This window comes from Sus scrofa, chromosome 9 (assembly GCF_054392235.1).
Source record: "Sus scrofa isolate SSC_HxYL_T2T_F1_AM1 chromosome 9, Sscrofa_HxYL_maternal_Yorkshire_Landrace_v2.0, whole genome shotgun sequence".
NCBI lineage: Eukaryota > Metazoa > Chordata > Mammalia > Artiodactyla > Suidae > Sus > Sus scrofa.
The window spans coordinates 47,796,936-47,815,802 of record NC_139391.1 but is presented as its reverse complement, the minus strand read 5'-3'; the positions used below and the strand labels follow the sequence as shown (position 1 = coordinate 47,815,802).

Here is an 18,867-nt window from a genome sequence, read left to right as displayed (position 1 = left end):
TAAGCCTGTTCCAAAGGCAGATTTTGAACTATATCCAATCACTTGTGATGGAACATGATGGAAGATGTTATGAGAAAAAGAATGTATATATGTATAACTGGGTCACTTTGCTGTGCAGCAGAAATTGACAGAACATTGTAAATCAATGATAATAAAAAATTAAAACAAAACAAAAACAAAGGCAGATTTTATCCAGGATATTGAAGAAGCCAGCAGTAACCGAGAGACTTGGGGGAGGGGAAAATGCCAAAAGGAAACCAGGCAGATTCCAAAAGAAAGAAAGCGCCCAAGGAATCCTGATCCCCGCCTCTTTGTGGAGTTGGCAGGAGGTAAGTGGAACTGATTTGGGGGCGTAGGTGCTGCCTCCTGGCCAGAGTCTGCGTTATCTTTCTGAAATGACTTGCTCCGACTCGCATTTTCAAGGTTTACTCCAGCTGTGATAGGAAGAACAGGCTGTGGGCAGGGGGACAGGGGCGACTGGGCACAGGAAGCCCAAGAGAGGATGACAGTTTGGTCTTGGGTGGTGGTGGCTACCCAAGGTGAAAAGCAGAAAGCGTGGTCAGATTTGGGGTATACTTTTCAGAGAGATCATACAAGACTGTTAAAGAACTGAACACAGGGTGTGAGATAAAGGAATCAGGAGCGTCCCGGGCTGGCTGCGTTATTATGTGGCCCCAGTGAGATGACCTTTCCTTCTTCCAGACTAAGCCCCCCCTCCCCACCTGCTCCTCTTCAGTTTAAACCTTGACCTAGACCCACTTCTTCCGACTAGCTGATCATTTATTTTAATCTAAGTTAAACAGCCCTTTGTGTGCTGGCATGGAAACCTCACCACCACCTGAAAATATATTTCTATGAGAAAAACTGTTTTCAAGTAGCCCACAGCCAATTTATGAATAAACTGCTAGAAATATGACCTGTGCCCTAGACCTAAGGTGGAAAGTGCCTGTATAAACGCTGTCATTGCCTCAACCGTCAAATCCAAGGCCAAGCAATTTCTGCTGCCTCTGAGACTAAACAGCCCGGCCTGGCCATGATTCCCAGGGAGGTGGGGCCGTGGAGAGTGACCGTGTGGGAAGAAACCCCAAGATGACAGAGCAGCTGGGGATGGAGGTAAAAGGGACTTGCAGACTTGATGCCACTCACAGCTTTGCCAAGAGGTCCAAAGGGCCAGGGAAAGAGGACGGATCTCCTCTCTGCCCCTGCCTCCACCTCGCCACCTAGATGCTGGGCCCTTCTTGATTCTATTTGCCAAAGAAGAAACTGCCTGGAAGCAAAAGGCAGGTGGACCGTGTGAGAAGGATGCCGGCTGTGTGCATCTGGCAGCAGCCTCAGCCCCCATGTGAATTCTCCTGAGGGCAGATGGGAAAGTCTGGGCACGTTGGCTGGGCGAACGGACTAAGTACATGAGCAGCCCCAGGTGGAAAGCTTTCTTAGCAAAGCCGGTGCAAATCAGCGAGCCAGACCTGGGACTGCTGTGTCAGCGCCAGAGCTGCCTTCCCACCCTTGTCTGGCCCCGCGCCTCGCTGGGCCTTCTGGTTCACCACCCAGTAATGAGAGCGCCCAGACTTAATGAATAAGCAAGAAGCCGCTCGCTCGCTGAGCTCTGCGTTCAGAATCCAGCCAGCAAAAAACACCAGAGACTTGGGCTTTCCCAGGGATGGAAATGTCTCCATTTGCAGGACTTAAGTGTGAAGTCGTGCTGAAAACTGGTGGATAGATAACATAGCGACACCTGCCACTGGCACTTTGACCCCTGTGGCCTGAAGGACATCTGGGGCTTCAGAGCATCTTCTCGGCCTCCAAGGCAGCAGAAGCAACCGCCTGTCCAGCAGACCTCTGTGGACCACCCTTCAGGGACGCCCAGCTGCCATGTGGCTGCAGCCTCCTCCCCACACCCCTGGGCGGAGTAGACATCCCTCATTTGAAGGAGAGGGAAAGGGGTGCAGGGGCATCCGAACCTACTCACGGGAAACTGAAAAGGAAGAGGAAGCCGGCCTCCCCTGCAACTTTACGCCACACACCAGTTTGGGGAGTGGGGAAGAGAAACTAGGAGGAAAACAAAACCTAAGTGAAGGCAGGAGCTCCTGCAGAGACTGCAAGGCTGGGAGATACTGTCGTCCAGCACCAACACCTGACCACCCCCTGACACTGAAAGAGATGCAAGACGTGCTGTGAGACCATCAAAGCCTTCATGGTGAAGAATAATGAACTGCCCCCTCCGACAACAGATCCAAGGCTATTTTAGAGCAAGATATCCTGGGCTCAAAAACTTGCACAAATCCACAGACATTTTTGCTAGTCCCACTTGAGCCTAACCCTAAGTTTTCTTTTCTTTTTTTTTTCTTGGCCATGCCATGGCATGCAGAAGTTCCAGGGCCAGGGACTGAACCTGTGCCAGAGCAGCAACCCAAGCCACGGCAGTGACAATGCCAGGTTCTTAACCCACCGAGCCACCAGGGAACTCCCAGCCCTAGGTTTTCTTAAGGTCAGATATTCATTCACCTTCTTTCATGCACAGAACCTCACAGAGCCTATAGCTTGGGAGCTATTCCAGGGACTGCGAGGCGGGTAGGGTGTGAAATCCACTAACATTCTCCCTAATGTGAAGCGTCCCACACACACCCAGCCCGCCATATCTGCACCTCCCTCCCAAGTGGTTTCTCTGTTTGAAAGCCTGGCCTTGACACTGTGGCCTAGACCTTCCTCAGCCCCTGCTCTCCTCCACTCTGCCAGTGTTGGGAGTGCACCACCTGCTTTACCTCCGAGGGAGAAAAGGTGGTGCCCAGGCAGGCAATTTACAGTCACTCACCTGTTCAGACCCCACAGACCCCAGGCCTCACCCCAGGCCTGTTCCCAGACCCCTTTTCACACCTTTTCTTTTCTCCAGGCCCCCAGGGTTCTCTCACTCATAGTCCCAGACCCAAAGGAAGCCAAGTGCTATTTTTCTGGTTCCAAATATAACCCCTGAGTTCAGATCCTAACCTCTTTTCCCTGTAGGCTCTTGGTCAAGTTCCCTCTGTTTCTAACACTGTTAATTCCTCCCATCCCATTCACTCTTTCCACTTCCTCCCCCTCCCCTCTTCACCCCTAGGTCACCAGGGACATCTAAAGGGACAAGTCCAGCCTCCCGGGACTTCTTGGAAGCATGGAGTCCTGCTCTTCCTTCCTTTGGTTTCCATGACCCGCCCCCCGGTTTCCTCTCTCTCAGTCACCCCAAGCCTCCTCCATTCACCCCTGAAATGTCTGACCACTGGTCCTCTTTCTTACTCACAGCACACCCTCCCTGGACAATCTGGTCTAAAGCCTTTACTCACTGCCCATTAGCTGATGATCCCAGATCCATTTCCAGCATTTCCAACACGTCCATCCTTTTCTATCTCGGAAGTTCTTGGATGTGCATAATTATTGCTTGTTAAATAACCTCTTCCTTGCAGATGACCTCCAACCCTTTGCCCCTTCCTCCCTCCTTCCACTCCCGCGCTGAATCCCAGGTCCACCGGAACCCAACTCTCCATCTTCTCCAGCCTGCACCTCAGCAACGGAACATTTCTGGAGGGGACCACAGAGCCAGGCTGACCACTCGCACTTTAATTTGATAACCACAAGCTTCAAAGGAGCACTCAACAGCGCCCTATAATCCTCCTACAGACCCCGGGAGTCTTGCCCCGAGGCCCCAGGCCCTGTGCCCTTCCTCTTCCCTCAGCTCCTCCCTGCACTCGGCCCACTGCCTTGCCCTGGAGTCCCCAGGAAGACAAGTCAGCAGGAACCCCCTTAACGTCCCACGGCCACATCGACACCCTCGCCTCCTCCTGATCTCATATTCTCTGGCATCCCTGCATTTATGCTCCCAGCAGAGGCCAGTTCCAACCCCTCACTTTCCAGAGCTCTTCATGCCGGAAGCTTCATTCTGGAACTCTTTCCCATATTATCAATTTATTCCCCCTACACTGAGACCATTCCCATCCCTCCACACATGCTCTGCCATCGCCCGTCTTTAAAACTAAAATGCCAGGAGTTCCTGCCGTGGCGCAGTGGAAACGAATCCGACAAGGAACCATGGGGTGGCGGGTTCGATCCCTGGCCTTGCTCAGTGGGTTAAGGATCCGGCGTTGCCCTGAGCTGTGGTGTAGGTTGCAGACGTGGCTCGGATCTGGTGTTGCTGTGGCTGTGGTGTAGGCCGGCAGCTGTAGCTCGGATTAGATCCCTAGCCTGCGAACTTCCATATGCCGTGGGCGCGGCCCTAAAAAGACAAAAGATAATAAATAAATAAATAAATAAATAAATAAATAAAAATAAAACATTATCCTTGGAACCCACAGGCCCCTCCAGCCACAGCCCTCCTTGTCCGCTCCTGGTCACAGCCCACCTCAGAGAACTTTCTGGGCTCACCCCCTACTCCTCCCCTCCCATTCCCTCTCCAGTCACTCTGGTCTGGCATCTCATCAAGGTCACCAGTGACCGCCATGTTGCCAAATCCTGCGGGCACTCCTGGGTTCTTCCCTTGTGTGCCCCCATCCCCAGCACCACTGGGCACAGCTGACCTCTCCCTCCTGCCTGTGTGGCCCCACACTGCCCTGGCTGGCCTCCCCTCTCTGTGTCCATGGCTGGCCTCTCCATCTCTACCTGACTCTAAGACTGGCCAACCCCAAGACTCTGCCCTCAGCCCCTGTCGCCTCAACATCTAAATCATCTCCCTACATTACTTTCTTTCTAATCGCTAAGGACGCCCAAAGGAACCCTGACCTTTCGGCAAGAGACCGAGTTCCAACTGCTGACTTGTTATCTCTGCTTAGTCGTCTACTCAGCATCTCCAGTGTAACCTGCTCCAAAGAGAACTTCCAGCCCACCCCACCTGCCCACCCACCACTCCTCCAGCCCTGTTCCTAGCCAGCATCACTACCGGCCCCAGCCTCCTCGCGATCACAGATCCTCCCAGTCCACTCACAGCAGCCCTGTTGATTCTGTCCCACATACACCATGACTCCCTTGGCATCTGCTCACTCTACGAGGATCCCTGCGTTGAAGCCACTCCTCCCACCTGAACAGCTGAGAGGGTCTCTCCAGGGGTCCCCAGCTTCCACACATGCCCCTCTACCGCCCATTCTCCCCTGGCAGCCAGAGTCATCTTTAAAACATGTAAATTAGATCATGCGCTCCTCAGCTCAAAATCCTTTAATAGCTCTTCATTGCACTTGGAACCAAATCCATCGCGAGTGACAGAAAACCCAATTCAAACTGGCTTAAATGATAAAAACTAATTTATTGATAGCAAAATGTCTGAAGCTGTTGCAGACCATATATCTTCACCCCTCAATATCCAGGGAAGCCTTTTCTAAAGGCTGCGAAGGGCCCCGCCAGCCCACAGCAGCCCTGGCACCCAGCTGGAGTCCTCAGGCCCTAGGTGCCCCGGCCGCTCACCCGTGTTTCCTTGGCCTTTCCTCATCTGGCAGCGGCCGCCTCCCCCACCTCTGCAGCCAGGCTCCACCAGCTGCCCACAGCCACCCTCCTCAGCCTCCGCTCGGTCTGGTCCCAGGCTTCTGCTCCGGGCCAGCAGCGTCGTGCAGCATGTCATCGTTCCAGCCTTGGGGTAGGGTGTTCGCTGGGCCTCTCCCCCACTCTCTCCAGCCCTACCTCCTTTTGCTTACTTTTCATTTATTTATTTATTTGCTTCTTTAGGGCCACACCTGCGGCATATGGATGTTCCCAGGCTAGGGGTCCAACTGGAGCTGTAGCCACTGGACTACGCCACAGCCACAGCAACGTGGGAGCTGAGCCGCATCTGCAACCTACACCACAGCTTACGGCAATGCCGGATCCTTAACCCACTGAGCGAGGCCAGGGATGGAACCTGCATCCTCATGGATAGTAGTCGAGTTCATTTCCGCTGCGCCACAACAGGAACTCCACCCACCCCCCTTTAAAGGAAAGAAACCTTTAAACCCGGGCTGCTGCAGCTCCTCCTGTGAAAAGATCCCTCTTTCCTGCTTACAGTCGTGTCTGTCCACAATTGCCATCCAACAATACCCCATGGAGGGGGACATGTTTCCTCTGATAAGAAACAGGACATCCCTCAGAGCCCCCGGGTCCCACGGCTGCCTGAGATGACACTAGGTGCCCGGGCCTGCCTGGGCTGTGCACCCACCCGCTGCGCATCTGACCTGCACCGTGTGCTCCCAGGACCCCATGGGGAACACGTGTCCCCAAGCAAAGCAGAGGTGCTATCCTTTCTCCCGGAAATTCTCCCCCTCCCAGCTGCTGAGTGACTTTGGATGAATCACTGAGCCTCTGAGGGCTTCCTGTCCTTGAAAATGAAGGGGCTAGGACAGTGACCTTCAGGCCTGCTCTGGCTCTAATACATGATATTTTTCCAGCCTAGAATGTTGGTTTGGAGTTGATTCCACACAAAAGGCCTGCCCTCAAAGAAAAAAAGCTTGCAGATGCAACACAAAGGGCCCTGGGTCTGGGGCAGGTGCCCAGGAATGTGCCCCTGCTCCAGGGCATTTGTGCCAGAGCCTCACACAGGCGGCAAGACTCCCCCCTCCCACACCTGTCCATCCTCCACGCAGCCGCCAGAGAGCTCACTCCAGAAGGTCCACGGGATCACGTTGTTCTCTCTCCTAAAACCCACTGCTGAGAAGAGGAAGTCTGGATTTCCCAGCAAGGTGCTCAGGAACCAGCCTCCAGCCTCCTCTCCCGCCATCCTGCCAAGCGAGACACACCTTTGCGGACAGCCCTCCCCTTTCTGCACCACCCCCTGCCTGCACTCGGCCCTCCCTCTGCCTGGAGTCCCCCTGCCTCTGTGTCCCACGTCTCCACCTCATGCAATTCTCAGCCCAGTGTCCTCCACGCGCTCTCCCCCCACCCCTGCCCTCATCAGAATTAAAGGCCTGTCTCTGGACAACCATGTACAGGGTCTTCTCCTATACACCTGCCGTGGCCAGCGCTTAGAGCGTGGCATGATGTGGATTTTCATGCATCAGGGAGCTCCCAGGTGCTGGGCAGGGTAAGGGAGAGCATGTGGGCCTGGGAGTCTGGCAGCGTGAGCTAGCATCACGCCTGGCTACCTTTCGGCACCAGGTAACAGGTGATGACTCACACAAAGGCTTGAATCAGGACGCCTATGCGTGCGATTCTCACATGTGCCCTCCCACAGGGACCCTGGGGACTCACCCTGACATAAGGCCAAGCAGCCCTGCTCGCCCGGGCCAGCGCCCAGCAGCGGTGGTTGCTGATTCCCCTCCCACTCAGCACATTTATCCCGCTAATGAGAAGTTTCTTAAAGATCTAGCCAGGCTCTCTCCATCCATTGAGTAGGTTCAGTTACAGATTCTTATAAAAAATAAATTCAGCACATTAAACCCAGATTCCAGTACATTAGTGGGACCCATGAGGAGGGGCCTGAATTTACCAAATATCAGGCAGTTGCTGTCTTTTAATTAAAAAATAATAATGATGAGCTCATGTAATTTCTGATCTCTCCCTAAGAAGATTTTCCGATTTTCCCTGTAAGATATTTTGGTGGAAAACTGCGTGTTTATGTTGAGATAAAAACCACGTCTGAGTGGCTGGAAAGAGGAGTGAGTCTTTCTTGCCCGGTCTCACCAGCCCCACCCCCCCATCTACCCCCCACCCCCCCTCCCCCCTCCCTCACCCCCTGGGGCACCTTTGTCTCCCACTGAGCTGATCACTGTCTTGAAAGTGTGGGAGAGACACCATGCCCCCCGGAGGCGTCTGGCCACCTCCAGGGACTCTGCCTGAGCCCTGCCTGCCCCAAGGCCCCAGAGTACCGATCACTCTGGGTCCCCGCAGCCGTCCAGCCACCTGCTGAGGCGGGAGCCTCACGTGCCAGAGAAAAGATCTCTGACCTCCAGGGCTCTCAGTCCAGCTGCAAAGAGAGACATCAAAACAAACAAGCACGGATGCTAAAGGCTGAGAGGACGCAGTGCCTGTGGTGTTCTGGGGGCGACAGGAGGGGACCGTTTCTAGGGAAGGCTGCAGGGGAGGTGTCACCGAAGAGCTGACCCCTGAGCTGGCTCCCCAGGACAAGTAGAGGGGAGAGAGGGAAGATGGGACAGCCAGGCACAGGGAGAGGGGCACACCTGACACACAAACACGTAGAGGGAGCGATGCTAGAGCCCAAAGGGTAGGCTGCCAGGGGAGGCACCCCGGGCTCTGTTTGCAAGAGGCTTAAGCTGGATGGTCAGGGGATACCATACCCCCCTCACTGTCCTGAAGCTGTGCTCAGTCCAGGAACCTGGTGGGACTAAAGAGAGATCAAAGTCAGATTTGGTTCCTCTAGCAAGATTCTGAACCATCTTCTTCTATTTCTGGAGGCCTGAAGCCCCGCCCCAGATCCCTACTCCTACAGCCACATGGTAGGGAGGGGACTCTGGGAGGGGGTGGTGTCCGTGACTCAGAAAGGGGAGTGACACAATCAAGGTTAACCCTAGGTGAAGCGGAGGCAGGAGGCAGGTCCCAGGCCCCTCCCAAGGCACTGTACGTCCACTTGCCTTAGACTCCACCCTCCCAGCCCCTTCCGTATGCTCTGTGTGACAGGACGTCCACGGGCACACGCTGTGCCCTCCCCCCTCACGGTGCTGGACTTTTGTCCAGATGCAGTGGATCCCTGGAGAGAAGGAGTTAGGCCCCTGGAATGGCAGGTGCGGAGGCTATACCCCCCAGCCTGGCAAAAAAACAGGCAGGCGCTGTCCCCAAGGAAGCCCTCTGCCATTCCAGAAAGGACCACTGCAGAACTGTTTGGTATGCTCTCACAGGGCTCACCCTCTCCCCGCCCCCTCACCCTCCTTGGAAAATAGCCCTGATCACAGCTCTGGGTCAGGTCTAGTCCTGAGAAAGGCATGAGCAAACCTACATCCACTGGGACTGAACCAAGTGAAAAGGAACGGCCGAGCGGATGCCGTGAGGGGTGCTTTTCAGTGAGGAATGTGGCCTGCACGCCCCTCCCTTCTCCTCTGCACACTGGCTCCAGGGGACATGCTGCCCCAAGGGACCCCATGAGAAGCCCAGCACCGAGGTGCCTGGGATCAACGCTGGGACCAACCACGAGGACAAAGGTGGCCCTTGGCCACAGGGGCGCCAAGGGGAGAAACCAGAGGCACCCAGGCCACACTATGGGCACCAGACCTCGAAGCGGAGCCCAGGGGAGCTTGGCCCCAAGACACTCCCCTTGCCAATGAGGGAGAGAGACCGTCTGTCCTTGGCTCATCTCTATGCAGGTGTCCCCAACCCAGCAAGGAGATGGAGGATGCCTCAGTGGTTCTCCATAACTCCTTCTCTGTCTTCGCAAAGCCCGAGTTACAGAATGGCTAGGTGTTGTTATCTACAGATTCCCGCAGCGGGGGGGGGGGGGGGGGGGGGGCACCTGACCCCTGTTACCACGGTTTCTCAAGTCCCAAGTAGGCAAAGCGCAATAAACAGCTCCAAGCTGCCCTTTCCAAACGCATTGCTACTTCTATTTCACAGGAGAAAGAGGGAGTTAAGAGCCTGGGCCCTGGGGTCACACTGTGCATATTAAAATCTCATCATTTCTGGGCTGTGTGACCTTTGCCAAGTTACTTAACCTCTCTGAATCCGTTTTCTTCACACATTAGAAAAAGGTTAATAAGAAGAGTGACTTAAAGCCCTGAGAATAGTGTTAGTACACAACATCCAACACATGTCAGTTGTTATTATTAACATCCTTATACACGGTAGGATTATGGGTAATTCCCACGCTCTTACATTTGCCTCTCTGTACTTTTAAATTGCCTTCAATAACATATATCATTTTATAATAAGAACAAAATTATCTGAGGGAAAAAAACCTTCCATTAAATTAATTTCACATAGTTTCAGCCAAAAGAACATTCTAAAGACTAGAGATAAGGTGATTTGGACTGAGCAGGGCTCCATTTCTGGTGTGACTACATAATAAACAGAGATGTTCTCGTCCCTTCCTTTTTTTTTTTTTTTTTTTTTTCATCTTTTCTTGGGCCACTCTTGTGGCGTATGGAGGTTCCCAGGCTAGGGGTATCGAATCAGAGCTGTAGCTGCCAGCCTATACCACAGCCACAGCAATGCAGGATCCGAGCCCCGTCTGCAACCTACACCACAGCTCACGGCAACGCCGGATCCTTAACCCACTGAGCAAGGCCAGGAACGGAACCCACAACCTCATGGTTCCTAGTCGGATTCGTTAACCACTGCGCCTCGACGGGAACTCCTAGTCCCTTTTTAGCAATGACTTCCATGTCTCCTCAGAACTGTGGCTCAAGAATTACACCCCCCAGTGAAGCAGAGGCCAGACCCAGACCCGTCTCCGATTTGCTCATGCCTCTCTGGCTCCGAGATGCTCCCCCCAACACAGCCACAGAGACGGTAACACCCAGCCTCACAGGTGGACCCCTGCAGTGGAGATCTGACCCCACCGCTGATAAGCTATGTGGCCTTTGAGCCAACCATGCAACCTCTCTGCCACTTTCCCCATCTACAAACTAGAGCAAACGGAAACCTCCAATGCAGGGCCACTGTGAAGATCCAGCGAGGGCCTCAGCCACCACGCCTGGCACCTGAAGGGGGCTTGGGTCATGCTCAGCAACCTCAAACAATCTTCCACCCTCGTGCGGCCGGTGTCCTCTTCTTGGCCCATCTGTGCAACAGGCCACGTGTGGTTCCTCGATGACATCTCTGGTGTCCAGCCCTGGCCTCTCTACTTGAGGACTAGAACTTTGATGACCCTCAGAAAACCCCAACAAACAGGGTTCCCCTTATTCCCACAGGCACCGCCAGCCCAGAAAACATCCATTCTCTGCGCACTCACCCTACCCTATTCCAGCAGTGACAAAGTCCCAGTCCCATAGTAACTCAATCATTTAAGAAGTGCCTTTGGCAGGCAACCTCGAGAAGGCCTTTGGAAGCCAAGCAGGTTGGAACTGCTGATCCCCCTTTACCTGGCTGCCTCCCTTCCCCAACAGGAACCCCACTCGCTCCCCCCCACACACTCCCTGTGCAGAGACTTGCCGTCGGGCTCCCAGTGGAGGCGTCTGGCTGATATGTCTGGTGACCCTCTTCAGCTGGGAAAAGCTGACATGGCTCTAAATATTTAACCACTTTAAATACGTAGGCAATGATAATAACTTCGCTGATGGCAGCTCGAATTAAGCTCCAGATCAAATAAGATTTGTTGAAGCTAAGATACTTCCAATTAAGTCCCCTGGTCAGCTTCCCTCACAGTGGATGGCCACAAGGGACAGCAGTATATCCCAGGCAGAGCACTGGACTTGGAGTCCACTTGCCAAGAGGAGCAGATGATACTCCTTCCACTGTGCTGTTGAGAAAGGCATAAGATCATGAGATGGTGTTTGCAACCTGCTTCCTTGGGGGACCTGTTATTAAGTGGATACAAACCCCAGGGATTATTATCATTGATAGTTTAAGAGGCTCCCTACTTGTCCAAAGGTTCTACCCTCTGATTTGCCACACCTCTTAACGGGAACCTCTTTAGGCCAGTGGAGATACAGGCCCAGGACTGCCCCACAGGCCCCTAAAAGCCACCCCAGCCATGGCAAAGGGGCTCACTCTCCTCCCACTGGGAGATGTTTCCTCTCCAGGTGCTGCCTCCGAGTTCAGGGAGCCCTTCCCCAGCGAGAGCCTGTGCTGAGCGTCTCCCACCTGCTCTGACGTGGCTCTGCTCTCAATGCTACCAGCACTGCTTTCCCGGCCTTGTACACGAGTCTCCAGCCTGGGGAGTAAGGAGAGGAGAAACATCTCAGCTGACCCCTGGACCAGTGAGGTCACTGGCCTCTCTGACACCTCCCTGGGGAGGACCCCAGCCCTTCCAGGGCTGCAGTCAGAACCCGGAGCCCCAGCTGGCACCAGCAGAGTCATCCTGCAGACTTACTTGGATGGCTCTGACCTGCCAATGGAGAAATCCCACCCTGTTTTCCTTTTGACTTCCTCCTTTTCTGGGGTGAGCTTGCTCATGGCACAGGAAGGCCACCAGCTTAAAGGTTTCAGACAAGCCGCAAACCCCAGCACCCAGCCCAGCTCTGCCCTTGAGGAAGAGGAGGAACCTGAGGCAGTCTGCCCGGCCAGCCCGAAGCAGCGAGGAAGCCAACGATGTTGGCTAATGCAATCCACACGATTTCATTACTAATGTGAAAATTGATTTTAACTTATGGAGAAAGAAAAGGGACATGTGCTTGGAATGTTAAGTCCCCAGAGTTTGGAATGGCTTGGATGGATTTGTCCTGAGAGAGCGGGCCTTTCACACCACAGACGTCACGCCGAGGAAATCCGACAGACCAGCTGCCTGGTGGACCAGGGTGGGGGTGGCGTCGGAGGTGAGGGGCGTCGCCGGGACATTTTCTACTTTCCTGAACAAAAGCCTGCCTGTACCTAACTTCTGTGCCCCATTCTTTCTTCCCAAGAGGAACAGCATCTCCAGAAACACGGACCCTGCCCGCTGGCCAGGTACCAAGATTGTTTGGGAAAGCAGAGCCACCCAGAGACAAGCATGTGACGGGAGGGATGTGTGAGGCTTCTGTGCCCCTGGGTGGTATTGGAAGCTCAAGCTTCTTCCTGTCTCGAAACACTTCTGCCCTCATGAGAGCTACGTGATCTATGAAAGTCTGCGGCTGGAGTTCCCGTCATGGCGCAGTGGTTAACGAATCCGACTAGGAACCATGAGGTTGCGGGTTCGGTCCCTGCCCTTGCTCAGTGGGTTAAGGATCCGGCGTTGCCGTGAGCTGTGGTGTAGGTTGTAGACGCGGCTTGGATCCCGCATTGCTGTGGCTCTGGCGTAGGCCAGTGGCTACAGCTCCGATTAGACCCCTAGCCTGGGAACCTCCATATGCCGCGGGAGCGGCCCAAGAAATAGCAAATAGACAAAAAAAAAAAAAAAAGAAAGTCTGCGGCTATGACATCAAAACTCACTTTGTTTATTAGGGCTAAATAATTAAGACAAGGCTTTTATTTAAACATTGGCCTTGGCAATAAATCAGGGGCATGCTCTGTGCTTTTCCTTGGGGTGTGATAGACACAGATCCCCGCCCTCCACCCTGGGTCCATCCCCTGAACAAGGAAAACGCACTCAGAGGTTTGTTTTTGTAAAGAACAAATGAGTCTGTGTTCCAACCTGGACAGAGAAGAACACATTTATTCTACAGCAGATTTGCTCATTCATTATTGAGCATCTACTTTCTGTGTGGCGCGGGGCCAGGGCTGAGGCTATAAACGGGCGCAGGCAGCTCTGCAGGGGAGGCGGGGGGGAGAGCCACAGACACCCCTCCACGAGGCACTCTGGGCTGCGCTGATGGAGGCGGTACAGCGGGTTTGCGATGATTAATTCTGCCGCGGGGTTTGGGGAGAACTTCCAGGAGGCATTTGCATTCGCTTCTTTTGCTGCAGGTTCCCAGGTAGGACTCCCCCAGGCAGTACAGAAGCTGCTCTGCTGAGATCCCAGAGATCCCATTTAGACACACGCATCCGCCTTCCCTTCATAACCAATCAAGAGCGAGGCAGCGGCCCTACTCAGGACGGTGACTGCTTATTTTGAAGCCTGCTGTATGGCTGGGACCCTGTGAAGCATCTGGACATGTCCACCCCAGAGCTCACCTCCTGACCACAACTCAGACTTCGTCTTGCCCCTTCCAGGCTCTCACTTCTAAAGAAACTGCTAGCCAGGTAAGGAGGGGATGCTGGAACTGTGGGCAAGAAAAGGAGGGGTCCTGTGTGTCTGCAGATGGGAACGAAGACTAAGGGACAGTGACACAAACGAGTGGGGCTCTCTCTCCTAGGACTTCGCTGCACACCTTCAAATGTCTGAAACAGTCACCCTGAGTCTTCCCTCCCACCTTCCTGCAGCCCCCGGCCATCTCGCCAGCCTCTCCTGGACGCGCTGTGGTTTTAACCAACACGTCTTAGAGCAGGGTACTCGGTCCTGGGCACAGGGCACCCCCCAGCATGAACTAATCAGAGCGTGGGGTTGGGGGGGAACCTCTCCCTTCATCTGAACACACGGCCCCTTCCTCAACTTGGCCACACAGAGCTCATGTCAGCCCACCTCCAAGTTCTCTGCCCTAAGTGAGGCCACATCAGGCTTCCCTCTTCTGTAATTGATTTTTTTTCAAAAATCTGGATGCGAGACTTCTCATTTGCATGTGGTTAATTCTATCGCGTTGCTTTTGGCCCATTGTTCTGCCCATCGATCATCCTACAGACCCATTATGTCACCCAGTGGAGGGGCCTCTCTCCCTCCCAGGCTGGTAGCATGTGTGTCACTGACAATGTGCCTTCTCTCTTCCTCTGGGACATCCACAGATGCGCCTCCCAGGATGGGCCCAAGGATGACACCCTAGGGCACTAGACACCTACACAAAGGCTCGGTTAATATTTGCCACACAAATAAGTGAGTGGCTGAATAAAAGCCCAGACAAAGGTGAGTTTTCCCTGGGTCCACCCTGATCCTTAATCAATGCTCTGGATCCCATTATTCAACAAGCTAGGAATCTACCTGTCTGTACATCAGGGCCCTTCACGCTTTTCATCTTATTCCTAAGGACTCGGTCAAGACTTGGCTTAAGGCTCCCTGGAGTTAAGACACCCGTGTCTAAGATACTGACACACAGCAACTTTGGGGAGGGGGGGAAAGGTGAGGTTGACCTGGCTTCCTCTTCGTGAGCACGGCGCTGGCCCTGGTGAGCGCCTGTTTGCCAGGAGCTTCAAAGCCATCTGCTCCCCACACTCTTGCAAAATGTTGGAGGAAAATGGTATAACACTTTTTGTTTCATAATTTTGTTTTTGTTTTTTGTTTGTCTTTTTAGGGCTGCATAGTGGCATATGGAGGTTCCCAGACTAGGCGCTGAATCGGAATCAGAGCTGCACCTGCCTGCCTATGCCACAGCCACAGCAACGCAGGATCCCAGCTGTGTCTGCAATGCCGGATCCGTAACCCATTGAGCGAGGCCAGGGATCAAAACCCATGTCCTCATGGATACTAGTCGGGTTCATTAACCACTGAGTCACGACAGGAGCTCCTCATAATAATTTTTAATCTACCTTTTTCTTCTTTATGAAAAGATCTGCCTGACTTGAGACTTCTGGCACCTCTCACTCTTCCTGCAATTTCTTGGCACGATGCTTCTCGAATCACACTGATAACTGTCCACTGCTCCACTAAAAGTGACTTTCTGCTTCCCTTTGTCCCCATTTCAGAACCCAAGCTTCGGCCCAAGGAGGTATAAATGCAGCCCCATGGTCAGGAGGAGTCTGTCAAGCTCGCTAATACTGTCTTCATGTGCATTGATGTCTGCTACCGAGAAATAAAAAGTACACACACTGATTGGAGGCAGGTTATAGCATCACTTTCGTATCCTGAGGACTGCTCATTACATGTGGCGATGCAAACGTGCACGAATATGTGTACCAAATGCATTCAGCCTTCACTGGGCTCCTGCTATAATACTAATGGTTAATGTTTATGTCACTTACTATGCTCAGGTGCTAAGTGCTTCGTATATTTTACTCATTTAATTCTCACTTCAGCCCTCTGAAGCGAGTACTACCATTATCTCACTTTACAGCAAATAGAAGCCCATGGCTGGAAGCATTACAGCTGAGATCAGAACCCAAGCAGCCTGGCTCCCAAATTTGAGCTCTCAACTACTCGTCCCTTCTTAGGCATATTTGCATACATCGGCAAGACCCCATCCCAAGATTTCCACCTCATTTCTTCCACCCCCACAGCACACATTACATTCTCTACATCCAGGTACTCCTCATTCTTCCCTGATTATTCCATGTACTTTGACACCACTGTGCCTCTGTTCATGGAATCCCACACAGAAAACTCCTATTCATCCTTCAAAGCCCAGTTTAATGTCATCTTTTCAGTGAAGCATGTCCTATTCCCATCCTGGTTAGAATGATTTGTTCCCTCCCTTCTGGTTCCATAGGAAGCTGTCTGCACTACACAATATCATAACTGGCTAGATCAGGCTTTATAAATAGTGAAAGATTCTGGAACAGGGATATAGGAAACCAGGCTGCTGACAAAAAAAAATCAGCAAGAATAAAGTATGTGGGCTATTTGGGGTTTTTCACTTATTCATTCATTTGTTCAATGAATACTTATTTAATGTTTACTGTATACTAGGCACTGTTCCAGATGCTGAGGACAGACCAGCAAACAAAACACAGAAACCCCTGCCCTCATGGAGTTTACATTCTAGTGAGGGGAGACAGACAAAAAACAAAATAAATATGTAAACATCTTAGAAGGTAGTAAGTGCTGTGGGGAGGGAAAAAGAGGGGAAAGGGCAGAGAACACATTAGAAGGGGAGGGACGTTTTGCCAGTGGACCCCGACCGAGACTTGGGCTCAGTTGCCACTAGAAGGTGCCAACCAGAATAGCATAGAAGCTCACTCAAATCTGGAACAAGACAGGGATGCCCACTCTCACCACTGCTCTTCAACATAGTTTTGGAAGTCCTAGCCACACCAATCAGACAAACAAAAGAAATAAAAGGCATCCATATAGGAAGAGAAGAGATAAAACTGTCACTGTATGCAGACAACGTGATACTATACAGAGAAAACCCTAAGGACTCAACCCAAAAACTGCTTGAACTGATTAATAAATTCAGCAAAGTAGCAGGATATAAGATTAACATTCAGAAGTCAGTTGCATTTCTGTATATCAGCAATGAAATTTTTTTGTTGTTGTTGTTGTTGCTATCTCTTGGGCCGCTCCCGCGGCATATGGAGGTTCCCAGGCTAGGGGTTGAATCGGAGCTGTAGCCACCGGCCTACGCCAGAGCCACAGCAATGCGGGATCCGAGCCGCGTCTGCAACCTACACCACAGCTCACGGCAACGCCAGATCGTTAACCCACTGAGCAAGGGCAGGGACCGAACCCGCAACCTCATGGTTCCTAGTCGGATTCGTTAACCACTGCGCCACGACGGGAACTCCCCAGCAATGAAATATTAGAAAAGGAATACAAAAATACAATACCTTTTAAAATTGCACCTCACAAAATCAAATACCTTGGAATACACCTGACCAAGGAGGTAAAGGACTTATATGCCGAGAACTATAAAACTATAATCAAAGAAATCAAAGAAGATGTAAAGAAATGGAAAGATATTCCATGTTCCTGGATTGGAAAAATAAATATTGTAAAAATGGCCATACTCCCCAAAGCAATCTACAGATTCAGTGCAATCCCTATCAAATGACCCATGACATTTTTCACAGAACTAGAACAAACAATCCAAACATTTATATGGAACAACAAAGACCCAGAATCGCCAAAGCAAACCTGAGAAACAAAAACCAAGCAGGAGGCATAACTCTCCCAGACTTCAAAAAATATTACAAAGCCACAGTCATCAAAACAGTATGGTACTGGTATCAAAACAGACAGACAGACCAATGGAACAGAATAGAGAATCCGGAAATAAACCCTGACACCTATGGTCAATTAATCTTTGACAAGGGAGGCAAGAACATAAAATGGGAAAAAGAAAGTCTATTCAGCAAGCATTGCTGGGAAACCTGGACAGCTGCATGCAAAGCAATGAAACTAGAACACACCCTCACACCATGCACAAAAGTAAACTCAAAATGGCTGAAAGACTTAAATATATGACAGGACACCATCAAACTCCTAGAAGAAAACATAGGCAAAACACTCTCTGACATCAACATTATGAATATTTTCTCAGGTCAGTCTCCCAAAGCAATAGAAATTAGAGCAAAAATAAACCCATGGGACCTCATCAAACTGAAAAGCTTTTGCACAGCAAAGGAAACCCAAAAGAAAACAAAAAGACAACTTACAGAATGGGAGAAAATAGTTTCAAATGATGCAACCGACAAGGGCTTAATCTCTAGAATATATAAGCAACTTATACAACTCAACAGCAAAAAAGCCAATCAATCAATGGAAAAATGGGCAAAACACCTGAATAGACTGTTCTCCAAGGAAGATATACAGATGGCCAACAAACACATGAAAAAATGTTCAACATCACTGATCATAAGAGAAATGCAAATCAAAACAACCATGAGATACCACCTCACACCAGTCAGAATGGCCATCATTAATAAGTCCACAAATAACAAGTGCTGGAGGGGGTGTGGAGAAAAGGGAACCCTCCTGCACTGTTGGTGGGAATGGAAACTGGTACAGCCACTATGGAGAACAGTTTGGAGATACCTTAGAAATCTATACATAGAACTTCCATATGACCCTGCAATCCCACTCTTGGGCATCTATCCGGACAAAACTCTACTTAAAAGAGACACATGCACCCGTATGTTCATTGCAGCCCTATTCACAATAGCCAGGACATGGAAACAACCCAAATGTCCATCGACAGATGATTGGATTCGGAAGAGGTGGTATATATACACAATGGAATACTACTCAGCCATAAAAAAGGATGACATAATGGTATTTGCAGCAACATGGATGGAACTAGAGAATCTCATACTGAGTGAAATGAGTCAGAAAGACAAAGAAAAATAACATAGGATATCACTTATAACTGGAATCTAATATCCAGCACAAATGAACATCTCCACAGAAAAGAAAATCATGGACTTGGAAAATAGACTTGTGGCTGCCTGATGGGAGAGGGAGAGAGTGGGAGGGATCGGGAACTTGGGGTTATCAGATACAACTTAGAATAGATTTACAAGGAGATCCTGCTGAGTAGCATTGAGAACTATATCTAGATACTCATATTGCAGCAGAACAAAGGGTAGGGGGAAAAAATGTATACATGTAAGGATAACTTGATCCCCTTGCTGTACAGTGGGGGAAAAAAAAAAAAAAAGAATAGCATAGAAGTATTCCTT

At 51.3% G+C, this 18,867-nt stretch overlaps 1 protein-coding gene across 4 annotated transcripts in view; it reads right to left on the bottom strand.

The window, feature by feature from the left end:
- Positions 1-18,867, bottom strand: part of GRIK4 (glutamate ionotropic receptor kainate type subunit 4) — a 459,028-nt gene that overhangs the window by 415,849 nt on the left and 24,312 nt on the right. For 2 of the 4 annotated variants that reach the window (XM_084976373.1, XM_084976374.1), the window contains exon 2: positions 11,674-11,743. The exons of the other annotated variants lie outside the window; for them this stretch is intronic. The gene's annotated coding sequence lies outside the window, so the exon portion shown is untranslated. The remainder of the gene's footprint in view (positions 1-11,673; positions 11,744-18,867) is intronic. 4 annotated transcript variants of the gene reach the window in all.